General features: G+C 33.8%; 1 pseudogene; it reads left to right on the forward strand.

The window, feature by feature from the left end:
• The first annotated feature begins 519 nt into the window (after positions 1-519).
• Positions 520-27,112, forward strand: part of LOC116742968 — a 56,079-nt pseudogene continuing 29,486 nt past the window's right edge.

Below are 27,112 nucleotides of genomic sequence, written 5' to 3' on the forward strand. Positions count from 1 at the left end.
AAATTGCCTTTGGTCAGGTTGGTCCATTCAGTTAGAAATATACCTGAGGAAGGACCATGTTTTTAAACATAAAATTGGCCAGATTCCCTGAGGGGAGGGAGTGAGGCTCCCTCAAGACACTTAGATACTGGGATGCCATTTCCTAGAGGTTTTTCTTCTAGAGTAAAGAACAATTTTCAAACAGCTTAAATAAGTTTACAGCACAAATGGCTTAACTTGAACAGTTTACAAGCCATCTTAGCCAGTCTTAAGACAGCTTGGTCCCAGAGGAGCCAGGCAAAATGCTTTTTTTTAAGGCACTCTCCAGAAGATAGCCCTTCCAAAGGAATTGGCCAAAGGCTGAAAAAATTGGCATTGTTTCAGAGAAACAACCCTGTTCCGGAAGGAATGGTTTGAAGACTAGCCAGCTTCGGTGAAACAGTCTGATCTCCAGTCAGACCAAAGTGCCAAAGGAGTATTTATGTACAAAACAAGGCCTTAACCAGAAAGATGAAACCTTTAAAAAGATCCTAAGTAAAGATGGGAGAGCGTCAAACACAAAGAGCATGTAAGCTCAGATCCAAGAAAAAGAAATACCTTCAAACTCCAGGGTCTTGTGAGATAAGCAGTGAGCACAATGGGCTCAATCATGGGTACCTCACCTGTTTTCTCAGCAACCCTGGAGCCACCGCGTTCTCCAGCAAAATGGGTTTATTCGGGATAAGCAGAAAATTGCAGTTTGGGGTCTGCAGCCATGGTGAGCCATGTGCAAGCCACCACATGGTAAGGAAAGAAGAACACTTTATTTATTTATTTTTAAATATTTTATTATTTTCTTTATTTTTTTGGCTGAGTCGGGTCTTGGTTGCAGCATGCAGGATCTTTCGTTACAGCACACGAGCTTGTCTCCACTTACGGCACTCGGGCTTCTCTCTAGTTGTGGTGTGCGGGTTTTCTCTAGTTGTGGTGCACAGGCTCCAGAGCGTGTGGGCTCTGTATTTGTGGTGCTCGGGCTTAGTTGGCCCAAGGTATATGGAATCTTAGTTCCCCAACGAGGGATCGAACCTGCCTCCCCTGCATTGGAAGGCAGATTCTTTACCACTGGACCACCAGGGAAGTCCCAAGAAGAACACTTTCATAAAAGGGTAAAGGAAGTTAGAGGGAATCAGAAACAAACAGACCATGGCTTTTTGTTGGCTGAGTCCTTGACAGGAAAGAAGAGGAATCTCTTCTTCCTGTTGGGCTCTGCTATCTTTGCAGGGTGTGAAAGCTCTAACTTCTGGTATCCCACATCTACTTGACCGAGGTTTCTGTTTATTAATTTTTAAAAAATTAATAATAACACTATCTTAAAAATCAAGTTGACATTCCTTGTTATTATTTTTCCACTTTCTGGTAGATATTTACATTATAGTCAGCCATCTCCTCCCCCCGACCCACATCTCTCTCTTGTGCAAATGGCACCCTGTCTAGTGACAGGCCTGGGACACATAGAAGCTATGTAGCCTTGGCCACCTTAGTGCTAAACTCGGAAGCTATCATGCTGCTTCTTGCCATTCATCTGATTCTATTTGTCTGCCATTTTCTCCTTATTCCAGCTACTTGTTCTTGCAATAATTTATGTAAATATTCTCTGAGATTCAAGGAAAAAGAGATAAGAAACAAAAAGATTTGGGTTTCCTGGTCTGAGACATTTGTCAGTAATAGTGTAAGTAGAGTTGATATGTTTTCATAGAATTTTTTCCTTCCTGTCAACCTCTGTAGATATATTTCTGACAATATCTAGATTCAGAATGCAGAGTTGCTAATATCTAGCTTTGGCCCAGGAACCTTGCACTGATATCACAGATAAAACTTCGACTAATAAAAATGACTAATATTAATTTAGTGTTGTCTTCACTCAGCAGAGGACTTCAAAATGAAAAGGAATTTGTGGTGTTGCAATCCTCTGATATATACTTCTCAAATTAAGTGACCGTTCAATTTTTATTGGACTTATTTTACCAGTGAAGGCTGGCAGAATATACCACCCCCAAATTTGCTGCTCTGTCACGTTGACTATTTTGAGTTAAAGGCACTTGCAAAACAGAAAATGCAAGAAAAACACTGTGACCTTCCTTCTTTTTCTTAAGAGCAGAAGATGAATTGCCCATGCTAAGGATGTCCTTCCTATGTGAGCAGGACCCGATGGGGCCATCCGGGAACACCCACCCCCCACCGTGTCCTCCACCTGCTTCTTATCTGTAGAAAATCTTTAGCCTCCTAGGTTTTCCCCGAGTTCCAAAGAATAAATTTAATCAGAGAAGTGAGAAAATGCAGAAAGAAAGGAAAACAGCCAAGCAAGACAGAATAGTAATAGTTTAGCCATTAAACAAAGTCAAGAACCTTTAGTTCCTTCTCAAGGGCTACAGATAATATTCTGAGCCATATCCTTGAGCTGTTTTTCAGATACTAAAACCCCTGCCAGGTGGAAGAAGTTAACTGTATGCTGCCCACAAGCATGTAGACCCCAGACTTGTTGGAACCAGAAGGTTGATGATGTTGACTCCCAATTACCTCACCACCAGCCAATCAGAAGAGTATCCATGAGCTGATCATATACCCCACAACCCTTCTCCCTCACCCTGGCTTTAAAAACCTTTGCCTGAAAGCCACTGGGGAGTTTGGGTCTTTTGAGCGGCTAGCTGCCTGGACTCCTTGCTTGGTGCCCTGCAATAAAGGCTACACTTTCCTTCACTACAACCTGGTGTCAGTAGATTGGCTTTACTGTGCACAGGTGAGAAGACCCAAGTTTGGTTTGGTAACACCTGTATCAGAAGGAAAGTAACATTCTTATCATCAAGGACAAGAACCTGAGACCAAAAGAGTTCTGTACAAACAGATCTTGTTAAAATAATTCTTATTTTCTTTTAGCTTTAACACATAATTCAGTTATTTTTCCACTATTGCCTCTCTTTGTTCATCCTAATAGACATAATCACTTATTTGGGTGTTCATTCCTTATGAAGGTTTCCACGTCACATAAAACTTATATATCTGAATGCTTTTCTCCTGTTAATCTGTTTTATGTCAGTTTAATTCTCAGGGCCAGAGGAAAACCTTAAGAGTATAGAGGTGAAAGTTTTGCCCCCTGTACAGTGACAAGGCACTGTTCTTCTCAATGGAGAATTAAAAGAGGTATACGACTTGGCACATTCTATTAAGATTTTTATGTGATATTTGGGGGAGACAAGGCAAAATGAGATATGATACACTGTGTAATTCGTATCAGTGTATTGTTAAATATAAAGGGCTATTAAAATATAAGACATATCAGTTATGGTAAGAAAGAATGATTTGTTTTTACACTTGAAAGCTCTTTCAAAATAGAAGATTATAGAATATAGGAACAAATGAGTTCAGAAGAGAGGAACAGTGTAAGAAAATGCCATAACCAAAGTTGAAAACTCTTGTGAAGGAAATTGTTACTTACTCACCAATAAACAGCAGCACTTGACTGATTGAACAGCAGAATAAAGATTCAGGAGAAGGGGATTGTTTTTAAGACAGTGTAATAGTTCTAGGAGTGGCTTAAGGAAATGTGTTTGGTAAAAGTGGGAAAGTTTGAGAGCCTTTAGGAACGGTTCATATAGCGAGATCTTATCAAGTATCTTCTGTAAGTATCATTTATTATGTGTACCAGGTATTGTGCTAAACAAGATTTAGTCCCAGTTTATCATTACACAAACCATGTGGGTTTCGTATTACTATTTAAATAATAATGGTAGAACACCGAGGCTCTAAGACATTAAATTACCAATTCAAATAGTTAAATAACAGACTTGGGATTCAATTTCACTTTTTTCTGAATCAAAAGCTAGTAACTATTTCTAGTAAGGTATGTTAGTACTGAACTATTCTATCTCCTTAAAGTGTTATTGTTTAGTACTTTATATAATTCCTAATGGTTTATATAATATCCTTAGTAAGGATATATTATAAGAATATCAAAACAAGTATTTTAACATACTGATCATTCAGTTAGTCTGACCTTAGCAAAGCAGTATCTAAATCTCTAAAATGATTAGGTCACAGGAACCTTGGGAGCAAGTGCACATCTAATGCACCTCATTTGTCTTAAACTGTGGTTAGTCAGCATTCTGACCTTCTATTCACAGGGTGGGTAATTGACTGAGTTGAGAAAATCATTTGTTTGACCTCTGTGGGAGGGAGTTCCATCAGACTTCTGGCACCAGAAGGAACAAAGTTATGATTAAATAACTACAACCTCCAACAGCTCTGAGCATATTCCTCTCACTTCATATGCTGCAGTTTTGTTCCAGTATCTCTGCTCCTGGCCAGGCACATCCTGTTCTCCCTTCCAGCCATAACTCAATCCTGTAAGGGACACCAGCACCCTCACAGCCCGATCTGGCTCAGAACCCAATATCTTTTCTCCTTCTGGCACCAAAAGCACCTTCTCATTCCAACCTCATTCCCTTTCTATGCCTAGTCTTTACTTTTATCTTGGTACCCTTCCAACTGCCCATTCCAATTCTTTTTCCTATTCTGTCTTAAATTTTCCTTATTTTTCTTCTGATTCCAAGGCCATAATCTTTTCTTCCTCCTTCCTTTTTTTCTCTCACTTTCTTCTCTTTCCTTTAATTATTATTGTCTGCTTTGTTTTTATTCATATAATTTGCGTAAACCCAAATATTTAATGTTCCTGCAGACTAAAACCCAGTGCAACATTTGTTGATAAAATATTTGCAGACCATATAAAGGTAGCACTTTGGGGGGTTATTTCTATAAACTATATATTAGCAGATTACAGCACCTCAGTATAGAACCTAAAGAAAACGAAGTGTACTAGATATATGAATATTGCCATATAAATTTAGCATCTGAAGGGCATATTATAATGTAATCATATATATCTTGAATTAGAGTTTTCAAAACACATAAAAATTTACTGTAACCTAAAGAGTTTCACATTTAGCTTCAATTAGTATAGATTAATTAGATGCATACATTAATATAATGAAAATATGAAGCACAGGATTCATGCTGGAATTTCTGATCTGTACTTCACATTATAATTATATACTCTGACACTAAACTCTAATTGCATTATTACACACACACACAAACTAAAAGCTCTGTGTTCAGATTTTCTTTTTCTCTCTATAACTCTTAAGTGCGTGTCCGCATGGGACGTAGTCCTACTGACTTAATAAACCTCGATTATCTCTTTTACACTTCTGCAGCATTCCTTGGAAATTACATGTTTTAATTATTCTATCCCTAAAGCCCAAAAGGCTCTGAGCATAATTTTTCCTCTTTTCGATATATTCTTGCCTTCAGAAGTATAGATTATTTTCTTGGTATTTTATTTTTCAATAGGCGTATGGGTAAGGGATTTAAAACTGTATTATTTTTCATATATAATATTCTGTAACTTCTAAATGCTAAACATATAAATGTGTGAATATAAGTAGGTTGACATACTCACGTAGTGGAGGAAACTACACTGAGAAAACTAATGTTGAGTACTAAATTCTTTGTTGAAAATCAGGTAAAAAAGTGGGGAAAATCACATGGATAGTGTTTATTTATTCATTAGCTCTTTAATTCCATAAATATTTATTGTGTTTTCTCATATTATTCAAATCTCTGAGACAAATAACATTTGAATCTCAAACAGGTATTGTGTTTTACAATCTTTGTTTGAGATGATAAAATTAATGACTGCAAAATAAAATAGTAATAACTGTTGAAAGACATTCTTAAATAAAATACTACAGGAATTCAAAGGAAGGAGGTATTGTTTCTACTTGCATGAAGAAGATCAGGAAGATCAAGTAAAGTCTCATATTTGTATGTGATTTTTTTATTTGAACAATAAAGTGCAGATACAATTAAAAGTTAGGAAAACAAAGGGTAAATACTCTGGTTATCTTTTTCTGGTTGTTTTTGTTTGCTTATTTGTTTTTTTAATTGAAGTACAGTTGATATACAGTGTTTTGTTAGTTTCATGTGTGTACAGCATAGTGATTTGAGGGATTTTTTTGCAGATTATATTCCATTCTAGGTTATTACAAAATATTGGGTGTTAATTTCCTGTGCTATAAAGTAAATCCTTGTTGCTTTTCTATTTTATGTATAGTAATTTGTATCTGTTAATACCATACTCCTAATCTGTCACTTCCCCACTTCCCTCTCCACTTTAGTAACCATAAATTCTTTTTCTATGTCTGTGAGTCTGTTTCTGTTTTGTTTGTAGATCCATTTGCATGATGAAGTGATATCACATAATATTTGTCTTTCTCTGTCTGGCTTACTTCACTGGGTATGATATTCTCTAGGTCCATCATGTTGCTGCAAATTTATGGGTAATATTCCATTGTGTGTGTGTATATGGATATATGCCCAGGAGTGAGATTGCTAGATCCTATAGTAGCTCTATTTTTAGTTTTTTAAGGAACCTCCATACTGTTCTCCATAGTAGCTGTACCAATTTACATTCCCATCAACAGTGCAAGAGGGTTCCCTTTTCTCCACACCCTCTCCAGCATTTATTGTTTGTAGATTTTTTGATGATGGCCATTCTGACCAGTGTGAGGTGATACCTCATTGTAGTTTTGATTTGCATTTCTCTAATAATTAGTGATGTTGAGCATCTTTTCATGTGCTTTTAAAGCATCTATATATCTTCTTTGGAACAATGTTTATTTAGATCTTCTGCCCATTTTTTGACTGGGTTGTTTGGTTTTTTTGATACTGAGTTGCATGAGCTGTTTGTATATTTTGGAGATTAATCCCTCATTGATTGCTTCATTTGCAAATATTTTCTCCCATTCTGAGGGTTGTCTTTTCATTTTGTTTATGGCTTCCTTTGCTGTGCAAAAGCTTTTAAGTTTAATTACGTCCCATTTGTTTGTTTTTGTTTTTATTTTCATAACTCAAGGAAGTGTATCAAAAATAATCTTGCTATATGATTTATGTCAGAGAGTGTTCTGCCCATGTTTTCCTCTAAGAGTTTTATACTATCTGGTCTTACATTTAGGTCTTTAATCCATTTTGAGTTTATTTTTGTGTATGGTGTTAGGGTGTGTTCTAGTTTCATTCTTTTATATGTAGCTGTCCAGTTTTCCCAGCACTATTTATTGAAGAGACTGTCTTTTCTCCATTTTATGTTCTTGCCTCCTTTTTAAGGCATTAAATATTTTACAGTATGCAATTTTATTTGAGGAAAAAGTAAAAATAAGTTTTCATAATTTTATTAAGCATGTTGTTTGGCTTTCCAAACATTTGCTAATGAAGGAATGCCCTTTAAATGATCTGAACATATTTGTATGTTCTCCAAATACTTATGCTTAATAAAAAATGAATAAATAATATTGATATAATTTCTACCATTTTTAGTGGAGAGAAAAGGAACTAAAATGTACTGTTGAATAAAAAAGATCTTCAGTCCCAACATGTTGAAAAATAAAATAGTATTTATATCTTTATACAATATACAAGCTGAAGTTATTGGAGTATAAAAATATGAATTCCTGTGATTTTTCTGAATTGACCTTCTAATATTTTTACTAATGGAGCACCTTTCTAGGATTAAAGGTATACGCACACACACACACTACAATGTTAAACATATGGTTAAAATAAATATATAAATATAAAATAAAATAAATATAAATGAAAATAAATCAATATAAGGTTAAAATATATGGAATCATTCCCAAATACAGGAATCCTGTTACTTGGCTGTGAGTGAAAAGTTGCTTGATATTTCTGATACTGTTTCTTTATTCATAAAACCAAGAATACTAATATCTTAAAGTACACAATACTTAAATATACACATTACATATTTTCTGCTTTCTTTTCACCTATTCACTCCAAATGACAGTGACATAGCTTCTGTCAAAGCACTCCATTGAAATTACTTTTGTTAATTACATTGAAACCCTCCACATTTTGAAAGCTGATTTTTTTCCCAACACTTCTCTTAATTGAACTTTTTGGCAGAATTTACCATTATTGTTCCCAAAGTTTTTTCCTCAGAATTTTATATTTTGTTTCAAGAAGAGTGGTGTCTCTGTATTACTACTCTAGCATGTTGTGCTACCTGTTCTTCTTGAGTTTCATTTCTGGTTTCTTTTCCTTACTCACTTATAAATGGTGGTGTTACCAAAATTTTATCTTCGTGTATTGTCTCTTCTTTTACCACACTATGTTTTTCAGGGCCATTTCATTGACTCCCAGAGTTTTATCCAAGAATTATGTAGTGTTGAGTTCCACATTTTTTTTCTACCCCATAGTTTCTTAATCACTAATTCCATGACATTGTTTTCTATTTCTCTATATCTGAAACTCAACATTTTGAAAATGACCAATCTTTCTTCAAACCTGTATCTTCTCAAAATTTCAATCTCAATGTATGGCATCATTTTCTACAGACAATTATTTATGGAGAAGTTGCTAAATTTTGTTTTCTTTCATTAATTTTATATTTTAAAAAGCATGTTTTATTTCATTATATTTCACATTTTTATTTTAAATTATTGCTCTAGTTCCTAAAAATGGGTGGGAATGTATGGCTTTTATCAGGAAATGTCTATGTGCATGTCTTTCATGATTAGTCTGCTAGAAATCAATGCATTCAAGAAAGTAGACTTGGATTTCTCTTTGGCCCAGGAATGAGTCTCTATTATTTGTTGTCATTTTTTAAATTTTTACTATCAATTCTTTTTTACCTGGGTTTTTAATATTTAGTTATTAATTCTCAATATCTGAACTCCAGGAATTTTGTCTCTTTCCTCATAATTTTCATATTTTTAATCTCTTTCCTTTTTTTCTGTTTATGTTTTAGGATATTTCCTTTACTTTGTCCATAATTTAGGACTCAGGGGCAGCTGTTCCTTCCTTTACTTGACTTATTGATTTTTTAACTAGAAAGCAAACCTTTTAGTTCAAGAAACTTTGGTGTTCCACTGAGTCATCTCATTTTAAAAAATACATTTTACGGGCTTCCCTGGTGGCACAGTGGTTGAGAGTCCGCCTGCCGATGCAGGGGACACGGGTTCGTGCCCCGGTCCGGGAAGATCCCACATGCCGTGGAGCGGCTGGGCCCATGAGCCATGGCCACTGAGCCTGCACGTCCGGAGCCTGTGCTCCGCAGTGGGAGAGGCCACAACAGTGAGAGGCCCGCGTACCACAAAAAAATAAAATAAAATAAAATAAAATAAAATAAAATAAAATATATATATATAAAAAATACATTTTACTTCTAGATACTTTTTTTATTTTGCATTGAAAACACCTGTGCTATTCTTAATCATGTATAAGTAATTGGTTTTTTTAGAATTTTAGTAAACTTTCTTCTGTAGCTGATAAATCATGTTGGACCTTTTCCTTCTGATTGCCTTCCTCCTGAGCTCATAGCACAGCTTAGATGCATTGTTACTTATTTTTGTCAGGTCTTTTCTGTCTATATCTGATTATCATGGTGACCTAAATCAGGGGTTGGCAAACTATTGCCAGTCGGCCAAATCTAGCCTGCCTCTTTTTTGGGGGGTTCACAAAAAAATAGTTTTTATATTCCTAAACATTTCTTAATCAATGGGATAAAATGCAAAAATTAAATTAAAATTTTAAAGTCCATCAATAAAATTTTATTAGAATGGAATCACATTCATCTATATATATTTTATGCCTGCCTTTATGCTACAACTGTAGGTTTGAATTGTTGTGAAAGAGATCATATGGCCCACAAAGCCTAAAATATTTACTGTCTGGCCTTTCACAGAAAGTTTGTTGATCATCAAACATCAGATAGAATGTATTGTCCGCCCATTGGCAGAAGGAGTCTTGAAGCCACAAGACCAAGCATAACATTGTCAGCGGGGCCATCTTGGAGCTCTTGCAAGCTTTCAAGCTTAGGTCTAGTGTTGCAGTTTTTTTTTTTTTAATGAATCCTTAGTGCATTTGTGGTCTGGGAAGATAGGAGCCTTCATGTGGCTGCTTCTATCTCTGGATAGAAGAAAGGGAAGACATTGGGTTAGGGCCAAATTCTCAGTATTCTCCGTTTTTTCCAGTATGTGAAAAGTGCTAGCCAATCTCCATTATCTTTAGCAATACTGTAGTTACTGTGCACACAGTGTGATTCAGAGTACAACTGTGGCTCTACTGGCTTTAAACCTTGAATTGCATATCATGAAGATCATTTGCTATTGATCACTGAATTTATTCTCAACTTTTATATGATAAACTTCATTTTCCTGTATGTCATGGGCATGATACTGACTAATGAATATGAGATTACAAGCTATGAATGCCATAATATTATTATGCTACTTATGGTCACACTCCCAAACATTTGCTTTCAAAAATATTTAAATGTTTTCTAAATTACAACATATACATGTAATTATATTCAGTGATTATTAAAAGTCCAAGGTAATAATTCTGATGACCTTTAAAAACTATCAAAATATTTGTTTCTTTAGACAAATATTTTCTTAATAATTCTGGTATGTTCCTAAATATTTGGGACTTTTTGGTGATATAATTGTTTTTTGGGGTTTTTTTCCTTTACTTTCTCTATGAATATACTTTGTCCAAATTATTAAGTCAGTTTTCTCCATTTTTTCTAAATGTATGTTAAGAATGTCTTGGCAAAAATTCTAACTGGATTCACCTGCACTCTTGCAATTTTTTTTCAAGTGTTACGATTTGACAAATAACTATTTCTTTTTAGGTATTCAGAAGTATTTATTCTACCTTTATGAGTCATATCAAAAAATTTCCCTGCTCCTTTTTCTATTATAATGATTCATACATAGTCAACTTATTAAATTATTTACTAGAAAATAAATCTTATATAATCCTTTGTAGCAAGCTTAGGGCTTTTATTGCAAAAAAAAATTCCTAAACAAATTTGACACACAAAAAAAATGTTTCTAAACTCATACAAACAACCAAATGAAACTGGAATCTGATTTAGAAACAAGTGAATAAAGAAAAAATTAGCATGGATAATCTGAGAAAAACTAGGAGAATATACAGACAATTTAATCACACACAGACACACACACACACAGAGGAATATAAGTTTAAATTGTTTGTATACAAAGCATGATTTTTCCCAACCTTAATAATATTTTAGGTATATTGATATTTTTCTCAAAAATTAGAACTTTCCAGAAAAAAGGAAAAATGATGTCAAAGTGAGTCTTGTGATAAAAATCATCTATGAAATTATAAAATAATTGTTGGAAAACTTATTCTAGTAGCCATCATTTAATGAGGACTTACTTTGTGTCAGATATAGTGCTACAGACTTAACATACAATTTTTATATATTTTTCCAAAATGAGATAAATATTGTACATGTTTTATACCTCTTTTGAGGAAACCAAGTATCAGATCTAATTACACTTGTTTATAAGCTAAACATTTGTAGGGACTGGAAAACTTAGGTCTATTTGACACCAAACTTTTGGAACTTTCCTACTATAGGCAATATTTCTTACCTAGGTCTTTTGTTAAAAGTGATATTGTTATATATGCAGGAGAAAAACTCACTAATTAGCAATTCAGTACTGTGAAAACTGTTGACTTTGCCGTTTTCTGACACTTAAAAGAGCTCCTTTTATCTTTGTTAAGCAAACTGTATAAGATTGCATAATCTTCATATTCTATAAAAAAATTAAATATAGAAAAAACATTAGGTTATCAAATGAAAAGCAATCCATATTTCTTACCAAGTGGGGAAATAGAAAATATTCTAGTCATCAAAAATGCATTGCATAGCTTCTACATAGCAAGTAAAACAGATTCAATTTCTACATTTAACTTATGTAAGAATAATTAGCATAGATTCAGGGGATTTATTTCATCTATAATTATGGTACAATTTTCATACATTAGAAGATTCAGCACTTGTTGTCCCTAACACTGAACATCTGAGAGTGCTAGTTCCTTTGATACTACATATAGTACATCTTACCATTATAAATGCTTCATTAAGTGTTTATCAAAATAGTATAGCTATATTAAAATATTTTTATTTACCCTCATAATATAGAAAGTTAGTTGTATGATTTGGAAGTTAAACATTCTGTTTCTATCATTGTATCACATACCCTTTAGCATACACAGTTATCATTGTTTCTTTCCTCCTTCCAAGTATGCCAAGATTCTGTGAAAGCCTTAATTCTGGTCACACCTTTGTGTCTTTCCATTACTGTTATCCAGTGTTTCAGTTCTATTTTTATTTACAGTTTCATTACTGCTACTTTCATTGTTTTAAGCATTCAGAATTTTTACATAATTGCCATTATCTTTTTTAACTATTCCTATTTGCAGCTCAGTCTTCTAGGTTCAAATTCTTCCTTCTGTAAGTACAGACTTTACAGTCTCTTACATTGAGGACATGTTTGTTATAAGTTATCTATCTATTTATTTTTACTTAAAAATATATTTCTTTTTTCAGTGTGGAGTCTTAGATTAGGTGAATAAAACAGTTTCTGTTGCAAATTTTTCTCCCCACATTTTGAAGCTATTACTCTGCATTTATTGTTAGAGTTGAAGCATCATCTTTCAGTCTACTATTTATTACTTTTCTTTCCAACTTCTTTTTTTTTAATAAATTTATTTACTTATTTATTTTGTTTTATTTTTGGCTGCATTGGGTCTTTGTTGCTGTGCGCAGGCTTTCTCTAGTTGCATTGAGCGGGGGCTACTCTTCATTGTGGTCCGTGGACTTCTCATTGCAGTGCCTTCTCTTGTGTTGCAGAGCACTAGCTCTAGGCACATGGGCTTCAGTAGTTGTGGCATGTGTGCTCAGTAGTTGTGGCTCATGGGCTCTAGAGCGCAGGCTCAGCAGTTTTGGCGTGTGGACTTAGTTGCTCCGCAGCATGTGGGATCTTCCTGGACCAGGGCTTTAACCCATGTCCCCTGCATTGGCAGGTGAATTCTTAACCACTGCGCCACCAGGGAAGCCCCTCCAACTTCTTTTAAGATACTCTATTTGTCAGTAGGTTTATGTTTCCATACTTCTCTTGGGTTTTGTTGGAATTCCTAAATCTGAATTCATATTTTCATCAGTTCTGAAAAAATCTTGGTCATTATTACTTCATTATTTTCCCCATTCTTTTCTGTTTGCATCTTCCATAACTCATGCTCAGTTGTTTTAATGTATTCCCCATGTCTCTTTCTCTCCTTCATATTTTCCATATCTTTCTTTCTCTGACCTGTTATCGTATCTGTATCTATATCTATAAATCCATACAAATATATATGCACATATTTGTAACTTAAAATATATACTCGGGTACACAAATTCTCTAAGTGGCTGTGCTAACTTGTTTTATATCCATCACTGAGCTTATATTTTAGTTGTATTGTTATTCTTCTAATTGCAAGAATTTCTAGTTAGATCTTTCTCAAATATGTCTAGACTACTTTGAAAGTATATTGTTCATTTAATCATAGTAAGCCTGCTTATATTATTTTATACTGTAATATTCATAATTAAGTTTCCTGTAAATCTACCCTTGTCACTTAACTGTTTTAGCTTATTCTCATGATAAATTATTTCCTTTTGTGCATTATAATTTAGAATTAGCAATTCATTTTTGGTGGAGCTTTACCTATGGACATCATTGTTGCCTGAGATGAGGGTGTATTCCTTGAAAGATATTTTACTCTCAGATTCGGTTGGCACTATCTAGTGTTATCAGCAATGATTGACATTAATGTGTATTTTGTTGCTTGTGGTTACTTGAATCATACATGTTTTAAAATTCAAATCTCAATAGCACCTAAAGTCAGAACAGGACATATTAATTCTCATGTAAAATTGTGTGTTTTGTTTTTTTTTTTCAAACCAAAATAAGCTTTCCTGTTTCCCTGATTGAAAGTAAATGTATTTTTGTAATTCTCACTTTCATGGATGATATAATTTTGCATTTTTCTACATATGCTTGTTAAGTAACAGGTTTTGGTTTACAAGTATTGGCAAACATAAGGCAAATATGTGCATTTCTGGTTTTCAATTATGTTTTCAATATTGAATTATGGGTATTTTTCTAAAATTCTTCTGATGTTATTTTTTTGGAATATATTTATTTATCATCACATTGTATTTTTCTGAGAGATTTTCATAAACCAGAGTCTACAAAATTCTTGAAAAGAGAATGGCTTAACTTCACCAATCTTAATAACCATTCAGTCATTCACAAACATGTGTTCATCTCTTAGACGGATAACACTATAAAATATTCTGGAAATATGAAGTGTGATGAAAAGACGGGTAACTAAATGACTGTATCATATAAAACTCAAAACATCTGACACAGTAGATGATATAATTATTCTTTCCCTTTACATATGTGTAGATACTTAGTTTCATATGAATGTATTTTGAATAAATATGGTTATTTACACATTTGAATTTTATTTCATACACACACACAAACCCACGCAAAAGAGAGGAGATATTAATAGATGGATAGCATTGTCTATGATTGAGATTTCATTGTGATGGGGCTCACTGTACATTGTCAGTTGTTTTATTTATTTTTGCTTTCCAAAAATATAAAATAAAATTGTTGTCTAACAATAATTTTGTTTTACATTTTCAAAAACTTGTTATATTTACTTTAAAGAAAACATTAACTTGAGACTAATCCATAGTTTAAGTTTTATTTGAGAGTAGAAAATGTATATATTGAGTAATGGTACCAAAGGATGACACAAACGGATGGAAAGATATACCATGTTCTTGGATTGAAAGAATCAGTATTGTTAGAATGATCATATACCCAAGGCAATCTACAGATTCAATGCCATCTCTATCAAATTACCAATGACATTTTTTACAGAACTAGGACAGAAAAGTGCCCTGGTCCAGGAAGATCCCACATGCCACAGAGCAACCTAGCCCGTGCACCACAACTGCTGAGCCTGTGCTCTAGAGCCCCTGCTCAACAGCAAGAGAAGCCACCTCAATGAGAAGCCCTCACACCGCACTGAAGAGTAGCCCCTGCTTGCCACAACTAGAGAAAGCCCACACGCAGCAACGAAGACCCAATGCAGCCAAAATTAAATAAATAAATTTATATTTTAAAAAAAGTACCAAGAATCAATTACATGAAATTAATCTAAATATTAAATGGCATGGATGATGCCTATTATTGCCGTTGGTATAAGAACTTTTGGAGGTATAATAATAATTTGCATAATATTCAATTCTCCTATTGCACACAAATACAAACTGAATTGCAGAGACTTAAAATCGTATAGTTCACTTGAAAAATAACCAGAAACAAAGCACAGAATGTTTCATCATTTTTGCTATGTATTCTTACTTACTGAGTGACTTGTGGGACCTTCATCTATGTTTACTTGTGAGATCAGAATGTTTGTATTAATCTTGATGGTTCCTATGTGTTCATTAGCCCTTGGAAGAGCTTGATCTGAGACGATTTAAAAGATAAGACATAAATCCTTTATTTCAGCTCATTCCAAATGTTAATAATTTACAAACTTTATTTCAGAAATCATAAATATATATTAATAATATCACAATTTGAAAAAAACCAAAATAGACCTTTAGCTAGATTCATCAAGAAAATAAAAGACTCAAATAAATAAATTTATAAACAAAAAATGCAGTAGCAGTTGTAATGCTGCTACCACACACACAAATACAAAGGAACATAAGATATGAGGATGAACAACTATATACCAACAAACTGGACAACCTAGAAGCAATAGATAAATTGCTAGAAACATGTAACCTACCAACACCGAATCATAAAGAAACAGAAAATCCGAACAGACTGCTTACTATTAAGGAGATTGAATCAGTGATCAATCAGCTCCCAACAAACAAAATTCCAGGACATTTTAAATATCTTAAAATTTTATTTGTCATTTATACCTTAATAAAGCTGAAAATATATTACAAGTCAACAATTATTAATTTCTGAAATCCAGTTGACAGTCCAAACTCCTAGACATCTTAAAGTGAGTGTCAAGCAGGTGGTATGTGCAATAAAGTCTACAAACTAAAGGGAGGCAGAACAATCATGTCTGTGCCATGAATGAGTTTTAATTCATTAACTGAGCTAAAATTCCTTCCGATTAAATTATAAAGAAACATTTTTAATGTATGTTTAAATTGAGTATTAGAGTACTGCTGAGTGGACCATAAGGTAATCCAGGGAATAAACTATTGGTGACTCCTCTATGACATAAATTTCCAGTGCATATTAAAGAAGGGAGGGATTTAATTAGAATAAAGAAGAAAATTATTTCAATTAGTGGGACTGCCATATCTTTTAAGGCCTGAAATGAAATATACAGCAATTTCATAAAATGATTAAAAAGAAAGTACTCCCCTAATTTGAAGGGGAGAATAGCACAGTTTTTGACCTTTTAAAATAAGGCTTATGAGTTTTTGTTCAGACTTGCATGCCATAAATTTGTTATTCTATACAAATACACATAAACTTTAAATATTAACACGCATTTATACTTATCTGGCGTTGAGCTTTCTAAGCACTAGAATCTTGATTTTAATACTCATATCTATTCAATTACACCTTGGTATTTTGTAATTTTTTTTAATTGCGAAGTCTATGAAAAATGAAAACAATTTCGTTCAGAATTGCGTCACCAACATCGCGGGCCTCTCACTGTTGTGGCCTCTCCCGTTGCGGAGCACAGGCTCCGGACACGCAGGCTCAGCGGCCATGGCTCACGGGCCCAGCCACTCCGCAGCATGTGGAATCTTCCCGGACCGGGGCACGAACCCGTGTCCCCTGCACTGGCAGGCGGACTCTCAACCACTGCGCCACCAGGGAAGCCCTTACCCACATTTTTGTATTAACTTATCAGTAGTCAATTTTAAATGTCCCTTCCCTACATTGTGTTCATTCATTTCACATAAAGTATTTATTTAGCAATTGCCCACCTAGATAATCCAGGCTACTGACCCTGTTTTAAGGTCAGTTTATTAGAAACCATAATTCCATCTGTAACCTTAATCTCCTCTAGCTACAATCTCTTTTCTTTCCTTCTTCAGCATCTAGAGACTGCCTGCATTCTTTGGTTTGGGGCCTCTTTCCTCTATGTTCAAAGCCAGAAATGGTTGGTCAAATTCTTCTCATACCCCTTCACTCTTACTCAACTTGCTTTCATCTTTACATCTTTCTCTGATTCTCTTCTTCTGCCTCCCTCTTGTATTCAATATTTTTAAGGACTTTTGTGCTTATATTGGGCTCACCTGGAATATCCAGGATCATTTCTCCATGTTAAGGTCAGCTGATTAGCAGCGTTAATTCCATCTGCAACTGTAATTCTTCTTATTTTACCCAGCATATTCACTTTGAGGAATAAGACTGTTAATTTTTTATTTTATTGGTGGTGGGGGCATTGTTCTGCCTACCACATTGTTGTTACCAAAACATGAAACCTATAAGTGTTGTAAAGCACAGTAGTTTTCTGAATTTTAAGGAAAATAATGATTTAATGATCTTTTAACTTTTTCTGTATGATTTTTTCCTGATCCATGAATCTTTCTGCATGGTTCATATTATGGTTCAGAATATGGTTTTCCTGAGGGAAACCTTTTGCAAATGTGCTTGTGCATCATGGTAATACTATTTAGATTCATAGAATAAATTTTACAAAATATCTTTTCTGCCTCTACTGTGAGTTTGTATGTATTATCCCTGCTTTATTCCCTCTGGCATCATTTCTTGTTCTTGTCAAATTATTTCCATAGCAATATTTATTTAAGTAGATCTGTATCGTAATGAATCCATGAAAATTTGCAATGCAATTTTACTAAAAATTTTACTAAAATTTTACATAAAATTGTAAAATATGTATTGTCTGACCTACTTTTCTGCTAGTGGGAATGGCAGTCTTCAATATGCAAAGATAGCTTCTCAGCAAGCAGTCAAAGGTGGTCCTGCTCAGATAGATCTCTAGCTTCATTACATATGATTCTGCTAACTTGGTCCAAGTTGATTGAATTAGAGATGATACCCTTCCAATGTTGAATTAGAGATGGAATCCTTCCAATGTCATCCATCCTTAGCCTGCTTAGTGTCACTTATGAGGAAGAACACTTAGCTTGAAGAGTTTGCCTATCTATGTGATTATATATGCCTATATATAGTGATTATCCAGCCAGAAAAACCCTGCTTCCTGGTATGTCTGTAATTGAGAAACAAGGATAGGGACAGAGTCTAGGTTGATAAAAGATGTGGAGTAGACAAGAAGTGATGACAAAGAAAACCTGTATCAGAAGGGGAGTGGCATCTATAGGATAAATCTAAATAAATATTCTACAGTAACAACTTGCCTATATGCCCTTAAAATAACCCCCCCAATCTATGGAAATCTGTATATGTTTCTTCTTACAAATGGAAGGATTTGAATTCACTTACAGAATGAAAACTTAAGAATTTAAAGTCACAGAATAGGGACAAGAATTCTACAATCAGAAATTTGGGGTAATAGTTTTAAAATTATTTGCAACTAAAGATCTGTAATTACTAAATTTTAATGATTATTTACAGTGTACAAGTCCATCTTCTAGAAGTGTTCATATATTTCAAACTTTATTCCTACAACTGTGTGAAATAGGCTATAAATATTTATTTAACTGTTCCTCACTTTTAAGTAATCTGTCTGGTAACATATGCTTTAGAGCTGTATAGAGCAAGAATTTGAACATAATCTGTTGATATCTAGTTCAATGCTCATCTTATATTTTAAAAATATTATACATATTTCTTCATCAAAAGGGAAAAGAAAAATTAGAACAACAAAATCCTAGGAAAGAAGTGAGGGAAGAACCTTCCTAACTTTGTAATATAATTCCCGAAATAACCATTTGCAGAAATGAGTTATTCAGGATCAGGAAATAAATGAATCAGAAAGTTAATTTGTTTTACGAGGAATAGCTTAGAAATATCCCAGTATCCAAGAAAGCCAAGGAAATATCCACAAACTTACAGACACTTTTTTCTACAACCTTCTCCTTTCTTGTGCATATGGTTATTGGGGAATTGTATTGCAAGGTTAGGGAGCTTCTTCCTTCACTTCTTTCCTAGGATTTTGTTGTTCTTCTTTCAATTAAAAGGATTTTAATTCCAACACCACTAGAAAGAAACTAACGTGGATGTTATTCCTTATCCAAGGAGTAAAGTGGAAATCGTCTCATTTGTCTATGGCTAGAAAAGATCTCTGTCTCACTGGTTGAACTTCAAAAACCAGTCACCTACCTAGTGGCAGCTGATTGTAGGTCTAATCAGACTACATTGGAGAAAGTAAACAAGCTTACAGCATATAGTTACTTAACTAGTGTCTGAAATGCAACACTTCCAACATGTAGTTCATTATATTGTTCTTTGAATCTGTTCTTTTTGTCTGGCATGTCTTATTTAGGTAGCCTTATCACCCAATGACCCAAGCTAGAAATCTCAATAGAAGTCATTTTAATGACCCCATTAATGAAACTCCCCAAATCAGTCTCATTCATATTTGTAAATATGTCCCCTTAACTCCATCTGTAGATTGGGTCATTATCATTTATTTCCTAACTTAATACAATAATACCCTCAATAGTTTTGCCTTCTGTTCCCACCTTGTACAAATTTATCACCTATAATATCATCAGAATGATCAAAACAAAAATCTAAATCTATACATTTGATTCCTGAGCTTAAAAACTTTCAATGAATGACTTAATTTATAGAATAAAATTCAGTGTAATTTCATGACATTCATAGTGCTCTATGCTTTTTCTTTCCATTCTCATTGCAGACAATTTCTGCCTCATAGTTCATTCTTTAATGAATTTTCTTTGTTATTGACTCTTTTTTCTCCATATTTTGAACTGTTATCTCTATATTTAAATATACTACTATTTATTTCAATGATATTTTTAATAAATATTTCTCATTACAAAATTTTCAAGTCATCTCAAAGTATAACTTATGTCTTATTTATCTTTTTTTTTTCATCCACACCTAACATAGTACCTGGCATGTAGTACATGGATGAAGTTGACTAGAATGACAAATGTTTCACCCCCAAAATATTTTCTAAATAAATGCACAAAGCTTAGTTGGTGTTTTAGTCAGGATTTCCCAGAGAAACAGAACCAATAGGGACTGTGTGTGTGGGGGTGGTGCAGATTATTTTAAGAAATTGGTTTATAAGATTATGGAAACTGGCAAGTCCTAAATCTGCAAGGTAAGTTGGCAGGCTAGAGACCTAAGGAAGAGGTGATCTTGCAGTTTAAGTCTAAATGCAAACTTCTGGAAGATTTCCTTCCTCCTTGGAGAAGGTCAGTCTTTTTCTTAACGCCTTCAACAGTTTGGATGAGGCCCACTCACATTATGAAGGTTAATCTGCTTTACTCGAAGTCTACTGATTCAGGTGTTAATTTCATCTAAATAAATACCTACACAGCAACATCCAGACATTTTTGACCAAATATCTATGTACTGTGGCCTAGTTAAGTTGATGTAAAGTTAATCATGTCAGTTAGTACAGTGTACAATTAAGAACAGCAAGTATAGACCAGGTCAGACATATCACAGGCAAATTCTTTGTTCCACTTCCACAGGGTAACTCCCTACCACAACCCATAGAGGCAAGAAAATGTAATTCAAATCAATGAATAGATGACTCTGGGGCCTGCACATGATTATACAAGTAATTTGGAGCAGATACACTACCACTAGAGAATTACAGAGAAATCTGTTCAGTTCACTCAGGATGAATCTGCAAGTTACCTAAATATAAAAACAGAAAGTAGTTTTATAGCATCTTATACAGTCTCAAGCATTTATTATAGTGTTATTAAAAAATACAGAGTGCCCGTATTTGTGAAAACCTTATAAGGATGGATTAAATATCATCAGATAATAGATAAAGCAAAAACAGAGTCTCACAAAGGATAATTTTCTTAAGTTTTTATGACTCCAAAATCCATACAAATAACACTTAGTTGTGAAATTAATGCACTTGTTCCCCTTCCAATTAGAGTTAAGTCAGTTTCTAGACATGTTGAGTAAACTATCACTAAATTTCTGTTGAAAAGTGGTCAGAATTTACTTAACATGTTACTAAATATTTAATAAGTATTTGACATATTTTGAATAGTTTTAGAGAATTTAGAGATATTTCTCACTTTGAGAAAAAAATTTCACATCAGTCTCACTTGATAAATCACAAATAGAGTAAGCATTTGTTATCACAAACTAGTATCTCTTCTTTTCCTGAGAAAGCCTTTAAGCTTTTGGTTGCCACGCCATTATAGCTGTCGTATAATTTTGTCACAGAATAACAAAGAGGAAAACTGAAAAAAGAACAAACAAAAAATATTTTGGCAGACAATGAATATGATGTTTTATATAACACAGATGTCATTCCATTATAACAAAATGATCTAACTACTTGGGCTCTTTATGTACATTTACCATGTGCTGAATTATATATAAATACCATTACAATTGCTTATATCCATGTGCATTTTTCTTTTTATAGTAAATAGTCTTGCAGAAACACTCTCCTAAACTAAATGTGCATGGCTACTTATGTATGCATCATTTCTGTGAATTCAGATCTTTAATGAATGCTGGTTAATTACAGGTTCTAGGTATTAAGGTTTTATAGTAATAGTTATTTTTCTGCTGCAGATGTTGTTGTTGCCTCAATTCATTTCAAGGTTCTGTGATTTAGGAGTTTCTGTACAAATGTGTTTGCCAGTAATAAAAAAAATCATAGCATTATTTATTTTTACATGATTATATTTTAGCTGGATTTAAAATGACATACAAAAATACATGTTATGGCAAAAACAAATTTCTTAGGTCAGTAAATGAGGGTAAAAGGAAAATAAAGGTGTAAAATTAGCTAAACTCAGCAAAGAACTTAACACTCAAAATGCTTTCTCTGGTTTTTCTATAGGTGGTGGATAACTTTGGCTTTTTCAGAAGTGTCACATAGGAGAAGCATGATTCACATAGTGCTCGACATGTGGCAAATGTTTCGTAAGTGAAATTAACACGAAGTAATTATTTTTAATGTTTCCATGTTGATTTATGCACATACTAACATAGGCTTAATTTTGTACAGAAGAGGAAGGACAATGATGAGAATAAAATAAACTATTTTAAGATAGGGTAAATTTTATTATCATATAGTTAAAGGGTAAATTATTATCATATAGTTAAATGACTTCCCTCAAACAGAATTAGCCACACTGCATTGCTGTTCCTGTTCCATGATGGAACCAAAAAATATTCCCTGCAAAACAATTAGCCATATAGAGGTGATGCAAACTTAACCTAGTCCAGCCTGTTAGCGATAAAAGTGAATGGTTTAAATTCTTCTTTTCTCAGTTTATATTTATAACAAATTATATATCCTTCATAGAGTCATTGAAAAAGTGGGTAGTGATCATTTGACTCTGCAGAGCTTAAATTCATGTGTTTTACTCATTACCCTTGAGGAGTTTCCTTTTGGAAAATAAAAGAGCAAAGGAAGTAAATTATGAAAAGAGACTGAGCTAGAATACTTTGGGAAGAACTTAAGGCATGCATACTGGAGTTGAGTTGTGGGGCTTAAGATTCACTGGGGGGACTGAGGATATGACACAGATACTCGCCTGCAGGGACTAATTGTGGAGCCTCATTCATATGGTAAACTATAAGGGACATATCTAACTGATACTTTTTTTCTCAATTGCAACAAAATTCTTTTAGATGTACCTTTAATCCTCCTCAATCTTCAATTAAAAAAAAAAAACTACTAAGAGCAAGACCTTCATACAAATTTTCGTATTGATTTCTTATAAGAAAAATTAGGTCATAACTCTAAATTTACATCAGTCTTTTACCACATTCTGAAGGGAGTAATTCTGAACTGATAAGAGAGAAAAAAAATGCTATAGACTTTGAGACTAATTAACAATATATTTAAAGGGAAAATAAAATGCAGTCTGGGTTTCAAGTTCTAAATGAAACAAAGTTCAAAGTTATTTGTGACCTTGTTAATATGTATACACTAAAACTGAATTTGTACCTTAAATGTATCAAGTAGGGAATGCAAACTCCAGCTTCGGATAAATGTCAATGTGGGGTTGTGTATCTATAATCGTGGCTTTGGTTTAAATATAGCAAACTGGATTCAGGGTTTTCTCATATGGTTGGTGAGTTTGTGCAGGGCACATAGATGCCCTGCTGAGGGGTGAATTAAATGCAGCCGGGATTCCATTCATCAAGTCACGTGTCCTCCTCTGCAAGGACAAGGGACCATTTTTCTAAACAGAAATGCCTCGTGGTAAATATTTTGTTCCAACTGAGCCATAACACCCAGGGGAGGGGCAATTTCTAATTTACCATCCCAGACCTGCCGCCTTTCTCTAATTTGCTCAAAGACAAAGGCTAGCCTTGACCCAGGCTTAAATGTAGGTAGCTTCTTACGTCTGTTCTTTTCCACATTCTTTTCAAGACTTCCATCTTGCCCTTCAATTGATATGGAAAGACTAATGAGAAACTAACAAACTAGCACATCAACTAGTAACAGAGAACTTGACCCAATCAGAAAAGAGCAGGTCTAGTACCATTTCTTAAATGAAAGCAGTCTACAGACTCAACGTGGATGAGATGGTGTAAGAGACAAATGAAACAAAGAGAAGAAGGCATAGCCACGCCTTCTCTCTAGCAAGGGCAGTTTTGCAAGGATTTGCTCATTCAGTTTTCTGAGCAAGTTATGGGTTCCAGCATTCAAAAAGTCTCACTGCCCAGAGCTAGGTACACTTATGCCACATGGCTGAGTCTTCAGTCTCAGCTGCAATAGTGCTTTGAATTTTACTCACCTGGAACAGTCTTCTTTAGCCTTGGAGTAGAAAAAACATGTGATAGAAGCATTTACCAGCATGGAGGTTGCCTTCTCTAGAACTCATTGCAGTGAGGGACTGAGGGAGAATATTACCTTGATAGAGACTTAGCAGTGTCTCAAAAAGGGGAAGTCAGAAGAGGCTTTTATAATAGGATTTTGGGATCTAGGTTTAAAAAGTCCAATTTAGATCTTCCAATTTGTAATTAGCCATAGATATGACATGTGGTGATGGTCTTGAAGCAGGTATCGATATTGTGTGATAAGTGAATGCTTTGTCTAGCTGAGCAGGCTACTGTTTCAGATAAATTTCTCTGCAAGAGATTCCTGAAGCAAAAAATAAAGTTCAGTATAGATTTACAGTTTTATCTTCCTGAGCAAAGAGCATAGGGAACAAACTGACTCATGTTGACACATGTAGTCTGAGTCCAGAAAAATATTCCAGGTATGTCAAAGAGTCATATTTTCTTTTATTTTCAGATCTTTGTAAAAGTCCCAATATATAAATATTTTCTAAAATATAATGTGGTAACTCACATTTTCTTGATATTTTCATAAACAAAATGAGCCGCACTTGACAATTCGATATTTCACATTTTTAACCTGTTTGAAAAGGCAAATAATTTGAATTACATAGAAAATAGTTTACTCAACACCTACAAAATTCAGTTAAAAAAATAACATTTCACAGGTACAAGTGCAGTGGTATCTAAGATTGTGCTTTATAATCACATTTTTCTGTGTCAAACTTTAACAAAAATGTGAAAAAAGTTTTTGTGAAAAAACGATTTTTTGCTAAACAATAGATATTAAAAAAGTAAGAAATCTATTTTTCTACACCTTCAGATTAAATTTACTAATGGATATATATATGCCAATGTATTTATATAGATTTAACTTTGAAAATGAATTTTCTGCTCCTTTGTTTTCAAGAGTTTAAATGAATTTACTAAAATAAAAAGCAAGCATAATAGCACATTTCTTTTTAGTGCTGAATAATATTCCGTTGTCTGGATGTACCACAGTTTATCCATTCACCTTCTGAAAGACATCCTGGTTATTACCTACACATTTTGGCAATTATGGGTAAAGCTGCCAAAAACATTTGTGTGCAGGTTTTTGTGTGGACATAAGATTTCAGCTCATTTGAGTAAATACCAAGGAACACAACTGTGTCTTGTGGTAAGAGTATGTTATATTTTGTGAGAAACTGCCAAAGCGTCTTCCAGAATGTCTGTAGTATTTTGCATTCCCACTAACAATGAATGAAAGTTCCTATTGCTCAGTATCTTCGTCAGCATTTGGTGTGGTCAGTGTTCTGTATTTTGGCCGTTTTAATAGATGTGTAGTGATATCTCGTTGTTTTAATTTCCATTTCCCTGGTGGCATGTATAGTGGAGCATCTTTTCATATGTTCATTTGCCCTCTGTATATCTTTTTCAGTGAGGTATCTAAGGTCTTTGGCCCATTTTTAAATTGGGGTGTTTGTTTTCTTATTAAGTTTTAAATGTTCTTCTATATCTTGGATAACAGTCTTTTATCAGGTATATCTTTTGCAAAAATGGGCTATCTAGCCATGAAAAGACATGGAGGAAACTTAAATGCGTATTAAGTGAAAGACACCAATCTGAAAAAGGCTACATACTGCATGATTCTAACTATGTGATATTCTGGAATAGGCAAAACTATGGAGCAGTAAAAAAAAAAAAATCAGTGATTGCCATGAGTTTGGCAGGAGGGAGGAATGGATAAATGGAACACATAGGATTTTTAGGGTAGTGAAAATACTTTATAATACTATAATTGTGGATACATGTCATTATACATTTGATCAGACCCATAAAATGTACAGCACCAAGAGTGAACCGTAATATACACTATGGACTTTGGCTGATGACCATGTGTCAATGTAGATTACAGTATAGTTGTAACAAATGTATCACTCTGATGGATGTTGATAATGGTGTGGGAGGGATATGGATGTGTGTGTGTGGTATATGAAAGCTTTCTGTACCCTCCTTTTAGTTTTGCTGTGAGACTGCTTGCTACCAAACAGGAAATATAAACTTTGGCAATTTATTTTGTTCTTAAGATATAATAGTAAATATTGTAAAGGATACAGAAAAAAGCAAGTATAAAATGTTATTATTTCTGCCTACTTGTATTGATGAATCAGTTTTTTTTCTTCAGTGTTACTGAAACCAATAACAGGGTTAAGACCTATGACTGATATAAAATGATGACCCAGTTTCAAATACTGGATTAGTTGAAGCAGCCTCAACTTCTCTTTCATCAACTTTTTAAAGAAATGTTTATTCCAAATTTGCATGTAAAATGAATATGTCCCAATCAAATGTTTTTAGATATTTTAGGTATTACTATATTACATATCTAAACTCAAACATAGATGTTTTCTGTTTTAGGAAAACAAAAATCAAAAATTACAACAAAAATAAACTAAAATGAATAACAATGTACAAAGAATAAGAAAGAAATAAAGAGACAGGAAGGAAGGAAATGATAAAGCAGTTCATTAGGCAATATCTTTAAAATAAAAGAAAATTGCAAGATATGGACCACAAAAAAATATGACTAAGAAAAAACTTAAAATACACTACAAGTTGGAATTCTGTATGCTGTTGAATCCTTTGAGAATTCTTTTTATCCAGGAATTTTATCTTTCACCTGCATTTGTGATTTGATTTTCTGTTCATTTTCTCTAAGATCTGAAAATAACACTTATTATATCCTGTTTTATTTCTAAGTGCATAAACATGCCTTCTGTTAAAGCAGTATTTTCCCCTTATATATATTCCATAATTAAAATTTAGGTTCAGTCAAGGGCAAATAAATTATTTTGTTTTTCTAAAGTGAATTTTTGAAAGATTACATATAGGAGAATGCCTACCTTCTCTCTCATAAAGGTTAAACCTTTTTGTAATTTATGAGTTTTCAAACACAAAGTCATTAATATTTTTTTAATGTTGAAATGAGTTAGGATGGTACTGGATGATTATTTCAAGGTTTTGATAAATGTTTGTATTGATACATTGTATCTAATATTAATACAAGGCAAAGACTAACTAGTCTCCTGGTTGAGCTAAACTATAAAATTAACTCATTTTCTTTTTTTTTTTTTTTTTTTGCGATACGCGGGCCTCTCACTGTTGTGGCCTCTCCCGTTGCGGAGCACAGGCTCCGGACGCTCAGGCTC

This window comes from Phocoena sinus, chromosome 18 (genome assembly GCF_008692025.1).
Source record: "Phocoena sinus isolate mPhoSin1 chromosome 18, mPhoSin1.pri, whole genome shotgun sequence".
In the NCBI taxonomy this organism is placed as follows: domain Eukaryota; kingdom Metazoa; phylum Chordata; class Mammalia; order Artiodactyla; family Phocoenidae; genus Phocoena; species Phocoena sinus.